Below are 15,171 nucleotides of genomic sequence, written 5' to 3'. Positions count from 1 at the left end.
ACAGCACGCTGTATTCTCTACCCGTAACACTGATATTGGAATAAAGTAAATAACTTTTTGAATAATTTTTTTTTCTTTTCATTTCCACGCACATATTACGATCAAGCATGTTTTATCTTTGAAAAAGCATGCTTACAAAGCCCCCTAGTTTTAATACCCAGCCCCCTTGAGAATTTACATACCTGTCCCATGCTCCTAGGTGCCTCAGTTCATAGTTTTAAAGTTTTTCTCTAGGAGGGGCTGGGAAACTACATCTCCTGGCATGCTGCACACCTCCTGCACTGGTGCAGAGACAAAGGGCTCGAGGTACCGGAGTCTGTGGACAGCAGGGGAGAGTGTGACAGAACAACAGGGGTGATGGGGGGGGGGGGGGGTAGAGGAGAACGGGAATGCCTCCTGCACTGGTGCAGTGACGTAGAGGGCCTGGGGTGAGTGGACAATGGGAGTGAGAATGACAGGGCAGCGGGGAGAAAGGGTGACCGGGAACTGGGGAAAAGGACAAGAAGTGGAGAAGAACAGGAGTATTTGAGAAGACAGCCCGGAAGTCTGGGTGCTTCTTCCTTTGTCCCCCTTCCCATCAGAGACATGTAACAGCTGTCCTCCGTCTAAGAAGTGGGCCGGTTTAGCAGCGGTAACCTGGCCCACCACTGACATAAATGCTCTGTATTGGTCCATGGACAGGGTTAGGATACGAGTTCCCGACATGGAAGGTGCAGTCCAGGAGGAAGGAGTCCATTTAGATGGGTTTATGTGTCCAGAGAGGGTGAGTCCACCTAGAAAGCTGCTAAATGGTGCAGAAGCCATAATTAGTTGATTTTAGAAAGTTATAAAGCTATAGGTGGGCTATTAGTTAATGCAAAATTGATTTGGGGTTGAATATCCCTTTAAAGAGGGATTTCCAAGTAGTTACAGATACAGTGCAGTGGGTAAAACAGGGCTGTACTAATTTCTATCTAACGTGACAAGAAGACCTTTTTTCCCCCCTAAATCTCTTCTATTAGTACAGTCTCTAGAGGTGGCGGCTGGATCAGATAAGTAATGTGTCAGGAATGTGCAGTGAGCCTGGTGTAAACTGGGTGTGTTTTTACTTTTTGGCTGACACACCCGCTTGCCTTTCAGCCCCCTGGCAATGCAGGAGTTACACTGCTCACTGCTAGCCTTGATCGCTGCATCTGAGCAGTGGTTTTTGATTGACACATGCCTCTGCCTGTCCGGAACCTTGAGGATCAGAGCGCCGATCCAATGGGGATCCGGACCAGGCTCTTCATCCTCAAAAATTAAAGCAGAGCCAGTTACTTCCCTGCTGGCAATTATGGTCCATACCCTGATCCCAGCTCCCCCTTTCTACTCCTGCGATCCCAATTCCTAATTCCTTGTTTGCTTGACTTTCCTTGTTACCTGACCTCCTGCATGACTTCCTGACTATCCGTTTGATCACTGATTTTGTACTGTGCTGCCCATTTGGTTCTGACTTGGCTTGATGACTCTCCCTTGTTGTGTTTGCTTGTCGTTCTAGTTCTGTGTTTCACTTATATAGTGTAGGGAACACCTTCATGATTGTCCACGGCTGCCTAGGGCCGATTGAGGCAAGTAGGTAGGGACAGTTGGTGGGTTCAGGCTTAGGGCTCACTGTCTCATCTCATCCCCACCTCACTGTCCTGGCATAATGGTTGCTATCATGTATCTAGGTAGAACCCTACTTTGCCAGCAGCTGAGTGTCTACTCAAACACAATGGTATAGAAAATCTTCAAAATCTTTGCGCACAGCACAACACCCCTTGGTAACCCTTCCTCACATGTAATAGTCAATTCACTCACCCACCATAGGAATTCTGCTGAATATTCGGCAGTGCCTGCCTTGATGTAGATCCTTCTGCTTTTGCACACTAGTTAGGATCATCAAATACTTGGCTCATGGTTGCTAGGAAAGCTTCCAGATTATCTGCCAAACAATGTTAGTTTCAATAAGAGGGCTTGCCCAGGCTACAGTCTTTTGTGTCACAACCATAATAATACACAGCACCTTTGATCTATAGTGAGAAGTGAGCACTGAATGATGAATGCCCCATATTCGTTATGGCCCCATCCAAACCTGAAAGGTTAATGTGGGGAGTATGGAAGAATTTACCATCAAGTTTCAAATTGCAGGATGTGCTCTGCTTGCTTAGCCACTTGGTTATTGGTTAGATCATATACAATGATTTGTAGATCTTGGTAAGATTATCAAAAATCTTATGGGATGTCTAAGATTCTGATGCAAAATATTTAAATGAATGAAATGTATCCTTCCAGGATACAGGTGTAACACTGCCAGTATCCAATGACCTCAATTAAGGAAACAAATAGAAAACATCAACAAACTGGGTAAAACATACTCTGAAAAACAACTTAAAATGGTCAAGTGTAAATGTGCTTTTTTATACCATGAAACAGCAGTTACTAGTGGTCAAATATGAAGACAATAGTGTTTACTAAAGATGAGCGCAACTCAAGCATGCTTAAAGTGACACTGTCACACCCTTTGTGCATTCTGACATCTCTACACAGGTGTAAAGGGTAAATTTAGCGTTTTTCATACCTTATTTAATATCATACGTCATGGTGCTTGTTCAAGTAAAAAGTGTCCTTTTATCAACTGCAGATTGTATTAAGTGGGCGTGGCCCCGCCCCCTTGACGCCCATTGGTTGGCCCACGTAAAGGGGGTGGGGTCTAGACCTTTTGGCCAGCCTGTTCCAATGGCCGGCGAGGGGGCGGGGCCAACTGTGGCATTGTGGGCGGGGCTAAGTGGCGCTAATGCCGCGAGGCTCCGCCCACTTAACTAAATCTGCAGTTGATAAAAGATGACTTTTTACTTGAACAAGCACCATGACGTATGATATGAAATAAGGTATGAAAACCGCTAAATTTACCCATTACACCTGTGTAGAGATGTCAAAATGCACAAAGGAGGTGATAGTGTCACTTTAAGTTCTATCGTTTGGCATTTGAATGGCTGCATTGATGTTTTCCAGGACTCCCTAGGGCTGCATCCAAATTCTTCAGCCCCCGGTATTCAAATAACGAACAATCACAGAATGTGATTACATTAAACTGTATGGAACTACGGCCACAGATTTTATACACTGTATATACTACGCCGTTTCTCTGTGGCACAGAAAATAATTGACAGGTCTATTTTCTACAGCTGCAGTTCATTGAACAGCAGCCATAGAAAATAGACTGTGCTCACAGTGTAAAGTGTGGCTCCCGGACATACTTTACACTGTGGTAAATTGGAACGCGGGTACACATGATTGTGCCCGCATTCCAATTAATATCAAGTAATGTTCATCTGGCCCATACTGCAGTATTGGCCAGGTGAAAGGGAACCTGTTACCCCCCCCCCCTGCCGGGGTGACAGGCTCCTGACCCCCCGCTACAGCCCCCTATACTCACCTGATCCCGCTTCTGGATCCGGTCGGGTCACGGAGATATCAGCCGCTGCAGCCTGGCGCGCGCGCTGAGAGATGAGTCCAACGCTCACAGAGAATGACGGAGCGCTGGACTCTCCGTCATTCTCTATGAGCGCTAGACTAATCTCTCAGCGCGCGCGCCGGGCTGCAGCGGCTGAGATCTCCGTGACCCGACCGGATCCAGAAGCGGGATCAGGTGAGTATAGGGGGCTGTAGCGGGGGGTCGGGAGCCTGTCACCCCGGCACGGGGGGTTAAAGGTTCCCTTGAACATGTAAGACATCGGCCATTGTTTGACCATTGTCAAACAACAGAAGATGTTCATACGGAGTATGAACATGGCCTTTACCTGTGTTTTAATGTTCTGATGTAACAATAGTCTATATTTTATTGATACAACATAATATTTTGTCTTAATTTTTAAGATGTGTTTCATCATAATAGCCCATGTCCCTATTAAGCAATAGACATGTCTTTATTTATAAGTTGGGTTCTGCTGTGATTGTCATCAAAGTCTTGCTCTTTACTTCTATGTCACAATGACTTTCAGTATTAGGCTGGGTTCACACACCGTATGACACCGGCTGTCTGTGACCCGGCCATGTCACAGAACGGCTGGTGTCAGTGAAGATCATTTCCACCGATACTGCAGTGCTGGCCGGATGGTCTTCATTTCTGTTGAATTGGGATGCAGACACACTGATGTGCTCCTACATCCCAATTCACTATAGCACACGATGGAGAGTGGAAAGCTGTGCTTTGCTTGCTATTAGTCTCTATTTGAGCGTTCTAGTGTGTTCTCCGATATCTCATATCTTGTTTATTCTGACCTCTGCTATTGCCATTCTTCTGACTTTGTACTTCCCTGCCCCATTGGTTCTTGCCTGTATTTGTTTGTCTACGTTTTGTGTATTCACCTGTGGCATAGGAAGGGGCTGTCGCCAAGTTGTCCTCTACCACTTAGGGTAGCTGAGGCAAGCAGGTAGGGACAGCTGGGTGGGCCAAGCATTAGGTCTCACTGTCCTTGTCTCCCTCCTTCCTCCCAGGTTTCAAGCAGTAACTATTGGCATAACAGCTGTGATCTCTTTTAATGATATAATAATGGTGCTTATTCAAAAATAGAGATTCACTCCTCAGAGTGGTGTATCTCTTTTTTTTCCACATAATTTTCTTCTGAGTACAGTTAGACAAATACTTTTACACCTGTGTTTAACAATCCAGATAGATCCATCTGTGTCTAAGGGTATTTACATTTCCATTTCATTATTCCTAAGCTGTGTAGTAAAATGTACTTAGTATAGTAAATTTATATCCATATTACTTGTATGAGTTTATAGGTGTTCAAATTGAAACGTTTCCTATTCAACATCAGGAAAGCTGTAGTTTACTGGATCATATTATACATTCTAGTTTTTGCCGAAATACAAACTTGTGTAAAATCTTAGTCTGAAATATTATTCAAATTGGATTTACATAGGTCTTGTTGATGATGTCACCAGACCTTCAAAAAATAATTGTAATGACTCAATTCTAGTAAATTAACTTGTTACTTAATGTACAATTTGGAGTTTGATGTAGCTGTGAATGTTGCCATTGTAGAGTCTTTCTCCACCCAATCCCTAACATAGCACATTGCTTAAATGTATATGTAATGTTTGGCCTTAGATTAATTAGTTTTGGCAAATGGTTTTGGTGATTCATAAGAGAGTCCCTGCAGCCTCTTTACTAACAGATGCACCATTTCCTGTTGTAAAAGTCATTACAAAAATGTGACATTTGTGTAGAATGTATGGAATGCAGCACTTCTAAAGCAATTAATTTGCTATGAGAAAGTAATTCAAGTGCTAAATAAAACAAGCATTGTGCAAATGAGGCAGCCACAATGTAGATTTATGTATTCCCTAGATGAGATAGTCTGTCATCTTGTCTGAGACATCGTTTTGACCCAATGAAAGGACCGTCAAAGTGGTGGTAACCATATATTTATAATCCTAGATGCTTGAATTGTGCTTTATAAAGCATATAAAAACTACTTATACAGAACTTAAAGAGGTTGTCTAAGAAAAAAATCACTTTTCCCCTATCCACAGCATATGGGAAAAGTAGAAAGCCGTGTCTCTATTCATTTCTATAGAGCCAACGGAAAGAACTCTGCGCTCTTCTGGCCTACTCAGTTCTTTCAGATGCTCTAAAAGAAGGAATAGAGCTGTGGGTTGCATGCCGGACCCTCGGCTCTAGTCATAACACAGCCGGCGGGGCCTTATATGGAGATCGGCGGGGGTTCAGAGATCAAACCCCTGTGACCTCCTACTTTTCCCCTATTCTGTGGATAGGGGAAAAGTTAATTTTTACTTTAGATACAGGTAAATGTATGATGGCCCTATTAGTTAGCAATAATTGTATCAAGCTAACTTGTAAATACTGATGCACAATAAATAGTCCCAAGCTGTGTGAGAGAAGCGCTGAAAAGAACTCAAAAAGTTGCAAAAATTTATAGTGAACCTATTTACTTATATAGGCTGGGTTCACAATGCATTTTTGTCTAACGTATCCTTTTAATGGAAAAAAACGGATGAAAAACTAAGCATTTGTGTGCATCTCTTTGAGTCCGTTTTTACATTGACTTCCATTATTAAAAAAAGGATCAAAACAGATCAATTTCTTTTAGCGTGCACAAAAAAAACCGTAGACCATATTTTAGTGTATACTAAAAATAAAAACTGATTTATTTTGATCCTTTTTTATTTTTTTTAAATGGAAATCAATTGAAAAACAAATGCATCCGCTTTGTCATCTGTCCCCCCCCCTTTAATGGATGTGTTAAACGGACAGCAAAAACACAGTGTGAACAAAGCCTCAATCTTCATACATTTTGTGTTTAAAATTGAGGTATGTATTCAAATAAGAAAGATTGTGCTGTACCTCAAATTTCTTGACTGATGAGTGAGTAAGCTCCAATAAATTAGTTGTAATATCTTTTATTGAACGATCAGAAACACGCAAATGTTATCCTATTAAAAGACTATATCACTGAAAACACATGCTGTAAATCCTTAAATCAGGTCAATATGTTTACCTGCAAGAGTTATGAGAGAATTTATGAAATGTGTCCTCAACAAATTAATTCATTGGTTCAGTGAGAGCTCTGATCATAAATTCTACAGCCTGGAACTACAACATCTGGTTCACATGTTAAGGTTTTCCTTGGAACTAAATATAAAATTGGATTCCTGGGAAAACCCTGTACCTTTCCAGTCTCTCAAAATGCAACAATTGCATAACATCAAAAATACATCTTTCCATATGGAATCCTATTATTTCCATAGACAAATTATTAAGAGTGAACATTTTTTATTCAAATGAGACTGAAAAGGTGCCGAAACAGATTTTCTCATGCCACAGTGACGTTTTTTGCTGCACTTTGATCCTATAAGTTGATACTGACAATAAATTTTGCATGTACTAGGGGGTATTCCAGCCTATAATACTTATCCCCTATTCACTGGATAAGGCATAAGTGTCTGCTGGGGCACCTTTCGATCTAGAGAATGGGTGTCCATGGGATCATCGGAGATGGCAAGCACAGTGCAGCATATGCAATAAATTACTTTGCACATACAAAGCCAAAGGATGTGCTTTCACGTGCACTTTACATCAGGATGGGGTTTGCCGAATGCCATGTGCTTGCAGCAAAAACAACCCTATTCACAAATCTCCCATATGTGAATACCTGGGAACCTCTTTATGACTCCATGGGAAACATTTTTTTTTAACCTTAATGAATGTTTACCAATGTACCTGCATTGCTGCACTACTACTAGCAACAGTGCAAGGTACTGCAATGTTTGCCCATCCACTTTTAGGGTACAAACACACACACCGTATACGCAGCAGATACGCAGCAAATACGCAGCAGATCTGCAGCAGATTTGATGCTGTGTTCAGTTATTTAGATCTAATCTGCTGCATATTTGCTGCGTATCGCAGCAGTAAATACGCTGCATATACGATGTGTGTGTTTGTAGCCTTAAGGGGTTGTCAAGCTAAAATCTTTTTCTTTTAATTCAACTGGTGTCAGTTATTTAGATTTGTGGATTACTTCTATTTAAAAATCTTCAGTCTTCCCGTGCTTATCAGCTGCTGTATGTCCTGCAGGAAATGTTTTATTTTTGTTCAGACACAGTGCTCTCTGCTGACATCTCTGGATGGGACAGGAACTGTCCACAGTAGGAGAGGCTTTCTTTGGGAATCCCCATAGAAAACCTCTCCTGCTCTGGACATGAAAATAAAGCGCTTCCTGCATACAGCATACAACATACAGCAGCTGATAAGTACGGGAAGACTTGAGATTTTAAATAGAATTAAATTACAAATCTATATAACTTTCTGCAGTACCTTGTACCATCACTACTTAAAGTCTGGCAATACAGGTATCAGCAATCTCTGAATGTTTATATGGAGGAAAACAGGGGGCATTATTACTATTTGTGGGAGCATGATTATGATATGGAGGCACAGGGAGCATTATTATTATATGTGGGAGCACAGGGGGCATTATTGTATGGAGCAACGCAGGGCATTATTACTATATGGAGGAGCACAGGCATTATTATATGGAGCAACACAGGGGGCATTATTACTATATGGAGTAGCACAGGGGGCATTATTACTATATGGAGTAGCACGGGGCATTATTACTATATGGAGTAGCACGGGGCATTATTATATGGAGCAACACAGGGGGTATTATTACTATATGGAGGAGCACAGGCAGCATTATTATATGGAGCAACACAGGGGGCATTATTACTATATGGAGGAGCACAGGGGGCATTATTATATGGAGCAACACAGGGGGCATTATTACTATATGGAGGAGCACAGGGGGCATTATTATATGGAGCAACACAGGGGGAATTATTACTATATGGAGGAGCACAGGGGGCCATTATTACTATTTGGAGGAGCACAGGGGGCATGAATACATATGGAGGAGGACATGGGGCATTATTACTATTATTGGGGAGCACAGGGGGAATTGTTATTATATGGAGGAGCATAGATAGCATAATTATGATTTGGAGGCAAAGGGGACATTATTGCTATATGGGAGAGAACAGGGTGCATTTTTAGTATGTGGGGTACAGTGGGGTAGTTATTGCTATATGGTGCATTAGCTCAGTTCGGTTCTTGAACTGCTCAGTTCTGGAAAAGTCTTCCAGAACTGATTGTGTTTGAGAACAGAGGTATTACTGAAAACATATTTAAAAAAACAAAACAATATTGTCATGGGACTGAGGCAATATTTAATAATACAGATATGTTAGGCCAGCCAATATTTTGGCTGTAACAAAAAAGGAACTGCAAGATATAGATTATGGCAGAACATATGTCAGTAGATTGCTTTTTTAGCAGATCTGTCAATAATATCCTCTGCATCATGGTTCATCATTACATCTTTTTCAGTCGACACTAATGTAATAGACCGGGGGGGGGGGGAGTACATTTATCAAAACTGGCATACTCATATGCCAGTCTTGAATAAATATCGTTGGTAGACATGGGCAGTTTTTGCATGCTGATCAGCTTCTATTCACTACTCTAATGGCATTTTCCTCCAGAGGGGATCTCTTTAATTTCTCCCAGTAATAGGCTAGGCTGATTAACTTATTACATACATTTTCAGGTATTTCTCTATCATCAAAATTAGATAGATATTTTTTTGTCTCATCCAAAGCAGAGCAATTTAATCCATTTTCTCTGATGGTTTGAGAGTTTCCTGGATCAAGGCAGGCAAAGTCAGCATATATTGTCCCAATTGCTGAGAAATGTGTTCCCTACTGCCTATAACAACATCCAATATGACATTATGGGCAGCAGTCCTATATGCACTTATTGGGTTTGGATGCTACTTCACTTGCCATGAGTTTTCTTCTAATTCTTTTCTTGGACAGAGATGTCTCCACCTCAATGCCTAATTCACCATATCTTTGTTGAAGTTAGTCTTCTGCCCATTTTACGAAATCATTTGTCGCCTTTTTTGACATCATCAAATGATCTTATGTAGCTCTGTAGACTCTCCTGCACGTTCTCCACTATGCGATAAGCTGTCAGAATATCCATGCCAGGTGTTTGCAAATACTTGGATAATGGAGTAGGTAGATGGAAAATAGGTAAAACAAATTTAGGCTGGGTTCACACTACGTATATTTCAGTCAGTATTGTGGTGCTCATATTGTAACCAAAACCAGGAGTGGATTAAAAACACAGAAAGGATCTGTCCACACAATGGTGAAATTGAGTGGATGGCCGCCATTTAACGGTAAATAACTGCCATTATTTCAATATAACAGCCGTTGTTTTAAAATAACAGCAAATATTTGCCATTAAATGGCGGCCATCCACTCAATTTCATCATTGTATGAACAGATCCTTTCTGTGTTTTTAATCCACTCCTGGTTTTGGTTGCAATATGAGGACCACAATACTGACTGAAATATACGTAGTGTGAACCCAGCCTTAAGCTGCAATGATAGTTTCATATTTTAACAGGTAATGACTGTATCCCTTTGCTTATGCACAAGCATCCAAGATATTTTTACAACAAACTAAACATATGAAGCAGAATCTGGGTTTCTAAAGACTCCAAAAACTAAGTTCAAAGCAATATCTTTGGACCATCAACGTGTCTCAACTATTGTGGAGAATGTATGATGGAGAGGATCCTGGCTTACATTCTCTCACAAACCCATGTGAATTCTGAATGAACACTGCAACATCATTAAGCAGCATAAATAAGGATGCTTTTTGAATAGCTTAACGCCACACATTTATCTGGACAGGAGACAAAGTTGTCGACTAAGTTGTAAAGCCATTGTAAAGCCCTTGCATATTGGTGGTCCTGTTAACTTTCCAATACATTTTGCCACATCTATGCCACAGGATTCCAGAATCTTCATTGGAAGCTGGTATATTGTTTCGCCAGTGGTCAATTTGTAGTCTTTTACTGCAAGCAGTCATTCATGGACTTGGCTGGTGAAGCTTTAACCCTGTCAATTGGTCCTGCAATGTTATATCCTGTATCTGTTAATGCATCCAGCACTTCTACATAAATGCTCTGTATTGAAAAGTCATATAACACTCACTATGAGTAGTAGCGTTGGTTCAGGTTCTTCAATTAGTTTCCAATATGGAAGATGTCTGTGGTGTGTACTGGGAGAGCGCCCCGGCCAGCGGCACTGCTACAACCAGTTATGGCGTTCCAAGATAGATCTGTGTGACGTCACAAGGTATCTCTATGGAGTCTCAAGAGGATCAAAAGTCCACCCTACGCATTTCAGCGTAATCCTTATGCTTCTGTCAGGGATGTGGGTGTATTCCTCTTATGCTCCTTTTATGTGTATTCTCGGACCGACTTTCCATTCAGTTGTCCTCCCATTGGATCCTTTCCGTTAGTGCAGGTTCGTTACAATTGCACCTTCACCCGCACTGCTGCGGGTTTGTTACACTTGCGTCCTCACCTGTCTGCAGGTTCATTGCAATTACACATTCATCTGCACTACTGCGGGTATGCTACACTTATTGCAAATTCAGCCATTTAATATATGTCACACTAATTATGCATGAAATCTGTATTACCATTGGTTGATTATGTCCATAAATTCATAATTATGCTGGTGAATGTTTCTAAAAAATAAAATTGAAATACTACTATCTTATTATTATCTTATCTAATCTATTATGCTTTCCTATTTCCTATGCTATTGTAATGTAACTGTATATAGTGTCACAAAAAAATATACAAAAAAATATCTATATATATAAATGTGTGTCTTTTCTTCAAAATAGAATAGTACATTATTCTTTTAGGATCAGTTCAAAAATGCGAATAGCTTCATATCCATATTTAGTCCATTTGGTGTTATTGGATTAAATTCAAATATCATCTCATCCCCCTCTCCATTGTCGGTCTACTTGCATTACTTGCATCCAAATTGTGAGTTTCTAAAAGTTGCATTATGATTTTCCATATAGTGTTTTGAAAAGGGGTGACCTAGAAACTTACGTTCTATGTTAGATTTGTGTTCTCATAGTCTCCAACAACTGTCTTTTTTCACATGGACATTTTATAAAGTATATAATGCCTTTGTCTCTACATGTTATGTGCGTTTTAATCATATTTTGTCCCCTATGATTTAATTGTCCTTCAAAATGTCCCAATATTTATACATGATGTGTTTAAATATATTACTTTGGGCATTGTATGTGGTAATAATCGTAATTTCCATGAAAGTATCTTTTCACACACTCTTTTGTCTTTAGTAGGTCCTCCCATTCCATTTCTCCTACATCTTTATATGTTATCTTCATATGTTCTTTGTCATAACCTTTTACCAGCAGTTTGTTTTGTAGTTTTTCAGCCTCTATCTTGTAATCTTCTTCCACTGTACAATTTCTTTTTAATTTAATGAATTGTCCCTTTGGTATTTGTTAGCCACAATGGCAAATGACGGCTTCTTTGATCACTATAACTATTACTATCAGTTGGTTTGCTATATGTCTTTGTATATAGTTTATCGTTAATATAAATAGTTATGTTAGGATAGGGACAGGGAAACACAAGGACAGGTGAGCCCTGAAGCTGGCACCCACCCCACTGCCCCTACCTACTTGCCTCAGAAGTTCTAATAGCAACGGACAACTGGACAGCAGTCCCTGATCTCACTGAGTGGAACACAGAACAAAACAAGACAATACAAAACACAATAAAGGGAAAGTCAGGAGTCCAAGTCAAAACCAACCGAGCAGCCAAGTACAAAATCGTGTCCAGAGGGGTAGTCAAAAGGTTAATAGCCAAAGTCAGGTAACCAGAGAATAAATGTAGGAGAACGCTAGGTCAAGTAAACTAGAAGCTAGATACTATCGCAGGCAAGAACATGATACAAATGCTGGTACTTATGGAGCCTGTAGTCCCAGCCTCAGGCTTGATTGGAGCTAAGGCTCCAGGTCCTGCACAGATACTGACAGCTTACTGGTGAGTCAGCTGTCAGTCAACAATCAGTTCACACACAACACCTATGTTGATCAGCCAGGGGAGTGAAACCCTGGCCTCTGCTACAACATGGAATAGCAGAGCAGAGTAGGTGAAAAACATGAGGAGTCCGCCTGCTATGGACGCAGTCGTCGTGCTCCCAGCAACCGGACTGAGCGGTTGTTATGAACGCTTTGGCCGCACACATCGGCGATGCCAGGAGCCGAACGCACGGCTCGAGTCCTAACAAGTTAAATGTAAAAAATGTATTTAGTTTGTCTATAATAAGGGTAAGACTTTAAATAATTTTTTTTTTTAATTAATATCCATTAAAAAACACTTTAGACGTTCTTCTCGCCCTTTCCAAACTAAGAGCACATCATCTATAAAACGGTACCATAAAATTAGATCAGCGATGAGTGGACCTACTGGATGAATTACATTATGCTCCCATTGTCCAACATATAAATTAGAATAGCTTGGTGGCAATTTCGTACCCATCGCTGTGCCCCATATTTGTTTATAAAAACCTCCATCATAATTATTTTACCCATGTTATAAAATGAATTAAATACATTCCCCTAAAAAATTGATTTGATCTTCTTTATATTTTCCGGATTGTTTCAAAAAGAATTCTGCCGCCTCTCTTCCCTTTTAATGTTGGATTATTGTGTGTAGAGATGTTACGTCCAAAGTAAATAATATATATTCTTTTTCCTATTTAACTTGATTGAATATTTTTAATACGTGTTTAGTGTCCTTCAGGTAGGCTGGTAGAGATTTAGCACATCCCTGTAGGAATCGTTCCACATAGCCTGACAAATTGGAGGTAAGGCTATCTATGCCAGAGATAATGGGTCTTCCTGGGGGGGGGGGGGCTCTTGGGATTTTTGGATATTGGGAAGATAGTAAAATGCAGGTATTTTTGGGTTCTGTTTTAAAATATAATCCCATTCAGTTTTTGATATGATTCCTTTTCCATAACCCCTTGTTAATTCTATTAGTTCCTTTTTATATTGAAATGTCGTTTTAGTTTTTCATATGTTATTTGGTCTTCTAGAATTCTTAGTGATTCTTCATGATATTTTTCTTTATCTAGGATTACTATACTTCCTCCCTTGTCAGCATAGTGTTTATTAATTTGCGGCTTAGGTTGTCTTTCTTAGAATGAATTTGTTTCTTCATGTTTCGTATATCCCTCGTCACCATACTTCAAATGTTCAAAAAGGCTCTGAGTTTTCGTTCTGAGGGCAAAATTTTGATTTGTTTTTCAAGTTTGTATGTATATATTCTGTTTTGATCTCCTCTCGTTATAGGATTTTTTTATTAAAAAAATGTCAGCATAAGGTTTCTCATAATTTTTTTTTATTCCAATAAATGCATCGAACTTATTAAAGTATGATGTTGGTGCATATTTTAATCCCTTTTGTGGAAGTGATGTTTCATTCGTTTTTAATGTATTTATACTTTAATTGAAATTTTTTTGTATTTCTTTATGGTTATTTTTATAGATTAGTCTATCCTTTTTCTTTTGGTGAGTTGCCCTCCCCTAGTCCCTCTCTTGTATTTTTTCTGGTTAGTTTTTGAAAAAAATCTTCATTAACCCCTAGACGACCTAGGACATACCGGTACGCCTTGGGTGACTGTCCCCAGACTACCCTGGCCATACTGGTACGTCCTGTGCTATAAGGCGCGCTCTGGAGCGGAGGGCGCTTCATAGGAGGTGGGGGCCGGCTGCAGTGAACAGCCCGGCCCTCACAGTTAATGACAGGCTACAGCGCCCAGCAGTCCCCTGTCAGTTGCCGATTGGGACCCCCGCAGGTTCCCGATCACTGTATCAGACCGCTGGAGGTCTCTTACCTTCCTCCGGGCAGCACGATCGGCTTTCTGCTCATTGAATCTGCCACAGGCAGGCTCAATGAGCAGAATGCCTATAACACTGATCAATGCTATGCCTATAGCATAGCATTGTACAGTGTCTGCAATCTAATGAGTGCAGGTGAAAGTCCCCCAGGGGGACTTAAAATGTGTAAAAAAAAACACACATTATGTATAAAAAAAGTATTAATAAATGATCAAAACGTTCGAGCTAAACAAATATGGTATTAATAAAAGCTAGAGATCATGGTGCATTAGAGAATCCATGGTTGTGTTCGAGCTGACCTATAGAATAATGGTATCATGTTGCTTTTACTATATAGTGCATTACGTAGACACAGGAACCCCCCAAAAGTTACCATATTGCATTCTATTTTTGCAATTACACCAAATTATATCTTCATAAATAATATTTTTGGGGTTCCATCATACATGTTATGGTAGAATGAAAGACGCCATTACAAAGTACAACTATTCCAGTAAAAAACAAGCCCCCACATGGCCCTGTAGATAGAAAAATTTAAGTGCTAGAGCTCTTAGAAGGGGAGGAGGAAAAAACGCATACACAAAAATGAAATTTTGTGTGGTCCACTGGGTCATTTTGGGCTTGGTCCTCAAAGAGTTAATAGTTTTTTTTCCCCCGTAGTGGTTTGTTTTTTCTTTTGGTTTGTGTCTTTATTTTGTTTAGCACATTTGTCTGTTTTGAGTGTTCCATATTCCATAGATATATTATTAGTCAAGTTCTTCTAATAGTTGAAATCTATTTGAAGTGTTAGTTTCTGATGCTTTTGTAGGTGTAGAGTCCTTTCTA

At 40.2% G+C, this 15,171-nt stretch overlaps 1 long non-coding RNA gene across 2 annotated transcripts in view; it reads right to left on the bottom strand.

Annotated features, from left to right (window-relative positions):
• Nucleotides 1-418: 418 nt before the first annotated feature.
• The window catches only part of LOC138785616 (uncharacterized), a 29,532-nt gene continuing 14,779 nt past the window's right edge, over nt 419-15,171 (bottom strand). The window contains exons 4-5 of one of the 2 annotated variants that reach the window (XR_011362126.1): nt 1,819-1,942; nt 419-784 (exon numbers count right to left, since the gene is read on the bottom strand). This is a non-coding gene — a long non-coding RNA (uncharacterized lncRNA). The remainder of the gene's footprint in view (nt 785-1,818; nt 1,943-15,171) is intronic. The other variant, XR_011362125.1, reaches the window with a different exon arrangement.

The sequence above is a fragment of the Dendropsophus ebraccatus genome, chromosome 3 (assembly GCF_027789765.1).
Source record: "Dendropsophus ebraccatus isolate aDenEbr1 chromosome 3, aDenEbr1.pat, whole genome shotgun sequence".
Lineage (NCBI taxonomy): Eukaryota > Metazoa > Chordata > Amphibia > Anura > Hylidae > Dendropsophus > Dendropsophus ebraccatus.
Note: the sequence above shows the minus strand (reverse complement) of the source record. Positions and strands in the feature narration are given on the sequence as shown.